Source organism: Rattus norvegicus, chromosome 10 (genome assembly GCF_021556685.1).
Source record: "Rattus norvegicus strain SHRSP/BbbUtx chromosome 10, alternate assembly SHRSP_T2T, whole genome shotgun sequence".
Classification (NCBI taxonomy): Eukaryota; Metazoa; Chordata; class Mammalia; order Rodentia; family Muridae; genus Rattus; species Rattus norvegicus.
The window spans coordinates 37,286,241-37,289,002 of NC_141543.1; the positions used below are offsets into that span (position 1 = coordinate 37,286,241).

Genomic DNA, 2,762 nt, shown 5'->3' on the forward strand with positions numbered 1-2,762 from the left:
TTTGGATCCCAAAAATGTTAGTCTTTGGTAATCATTCCATCTAAATGAGAAAAGAAAGTAGAGTATGTTCAGTGATTGTTGGGTGAAATATTTTATTTATGTCAAATTTATTATGTTTATTAGTGGTGATGTTCCAATTTTTGTGCCCTTGCTGACTTTTAAAAATGTTGTTAGTTATTTCCATTTCTGAAGCTGTTTTGACATCTCCCCTCTTAGGGGTTGGTTTGTCTTCAGTTCTGACAATTACTTTCAGCTTTATAGATTTCAAGTATAAATCATTAGGGAAAATATAAACTACTTCCTTTTATCTGTATTGACACATTTATCAACAGAACTACATTGTTAAGAAAATTGTGTTTCTTGTCTTAGATGGGTTTTGTCTGACTTGAATGTGATATTATTTCTATTTCAGAAACTCTATACATGCAATAACTTTTTGTCCTCTCACCTTGTAATTTTCTTAACCTTATTGTTTAAGCTATACCTATTATGAGAAATTATGTTTTTATTTTAGAAAAATTTAAGTCGTAGTTTTAATTAGTATTTAGTTCTGAGATCAGTTCTTAATATGTAGTCCAGACTGGCCTTGAGCTTAGCATTTTTCCGTTTTCTGAGAACTTGAATTATAGATATGTGCCACTGTATCTAATTTAGTCTTAATTTTTGATTATAATATCAGTCAATTTTATTTAAGATTGCTAGTAGTACATTTGAGTATAATGAACACATTGCCTCCCCAGTGCTGGGATTACAGGTAAGCTCTAACATGCCTGACTTTGTCATTTAATTATAGCCACCATCCAGGACATAAAGACCTTCCTCTTTGTATATCTGGTATATACTTCCTTGATGATGGATGGTAGTATTTCCTCATGTGAAGTTCATCCTATTACGTATGTTGTTTGGGGAAATATCTATTTCCTTTAGCCATTTGTAGCTGGGATATTTGCTGTCATGAACTCCAAACATAGATGAATCTACTCTCAAATTTTATTTTACTCATCTCATGTCTTCTTTTCCTGTTTTCTAACTCCTTGGCTTATTTCCTCCTCGTGGTGTCACTATTACTCAATGAACTCGTGATTACATAGTTTATTCAGGGATCTAGAGAGTGCCTCATCCTACTAGGCATTGCATATGGAAGCATCTTTGTTATCTCTTTCCTGCCTAGTCTCTAATGATCACTTAAAGGTGGAATTAATTCCATAACCATGATCCTTTGTTCCCACTGGTACCTTAATGGGTACAAGCTGCCAAGTTTACCTGTCTTCACGATAACTACTCCTTCAAACTGGCACTCAAACTCTTCAACATTTTTTTTTGATCATGATTTTTTTTCGGGTTTTGTTTTGTTTTGTTTGTTTGTTTACTTTTAGCATAGATAAAGGCTTTATTGGTCAGTTCGGATGAGTGACAGACTGGCATAAGCTCAATTGATTGTTTCATACATTGTGTCACCCAAGGATGACAGAAAAAGCTATGCTTATTGGCAATGGGCAACAGGAAGGGAGTGGGAAGGACCTGAAGGCCTTCTGAAGTTTAAGAAAGCTATCAGGACCAAAACCAATGCTCTAGGAACAAGTCCAGGATCATCCAAAGTTGAAGATCACTTCTGCAACTGTCATGGGCTTCTTGACTGGTCATGGTAGTCTCTCTCTGGCCCTCACTGCCTACCACAGAGCGGTATTCTTCCACTGTCCCATCTGGCTTAATGTTCTTGGTCACAAAGATGCTTTTGAAATACAATTTGGGCTGGGGTTTAAGAAGTGGACCCAGACCTTCCTGGGAAGCCTGGGAGTCCAGATCGTTGTCCTCTCTGGCTCCAGAATGGAGAATCACAGGCCACGTATCACCTAACCTGTGAAAAGTCCCTGGGACCCCCAATCTAGAGCTGGTTTGGAGGATTCAGGTTTTGCATGAGTCTTCAAGACCCCCTCAAAGATCCTGGGTTGGTGATTATCTGGGTACTTGAGCATTGAGTCTCGAAGTGTCTGCCCCTCTCCATAGTCTCTCACCAGATCTTTCTGACTCAGGACCTGGAAGTTCAGGAGAGTGGGAAGGCAAGGTACAGGCCCCCAGGTTGCTGAAGATGCTATTAAAATCTCATACTAGATCATCAAAGCCAAAGTTGCCATGGAATTACATCCCTCCTCTAGGGCTGAAACTGAAACTGAATTCATTTGTAGGCTGAGAACCATAAAACGCATAGCTCTCTGGATCCCACATGCCTCTGACTTCCTCCTCTTTGTTGTCACTGTCATCATCACTATCATCATCTTGAATCATCCCTCCCAAGAAAGAAAAGAAAGGATCTCTGTGGTTCCAAAGTTCAGGGAAACTGAAAAAGCCTTGGAAAAGATCAAAGACACTCATTCCTGTAGGGTCACTAGAAACTTTGAACCTCTGCAGTCCATGGGCAATATGAGACCACCAGCTTACATTACCCTGTTGGATATTGACTTTTTTCAGTTTTATCTCCAGATTTTATATGAATAAATGAATTTCATTTATCTTGACTCGAATATGTTCAAATCAAAGCTTTTACTTTAGGGACACTTGAGTGTGTATCTTAGGATTACTTTTGATGTGATGAAACACTGTGGCCAATAGCATCTTGGGGAGGAGAGGTTTTGATCCACTTACTGTTCCATAGCACAGTTTATCACTGAAAGCAAGTAGGGTAGCAATTTGTGCAGGGCAGGAACCTGGAGGCAAGAACTGCTGCAGAGGCTATGGACTTCTGTTTATTGGCTTGCTCCCCA

The 2,762-nt window shown here is 38.9% G+C and overlaps 1 pseudogene; it reads right to left on the reverse strand.

Moving 5' to 3' along the window:
• Positions 1-1,551: 1,551 nt before the first annotated feature.
• Hax1-ps2 (HCLS1 associated protein X-1, pseudogene 2) lies at positions 1,552-2,373 on the reverse strand (annotated as a pseudogene).
• Positions 2,374-2,762: the final 389 nt, after the last annotated feature.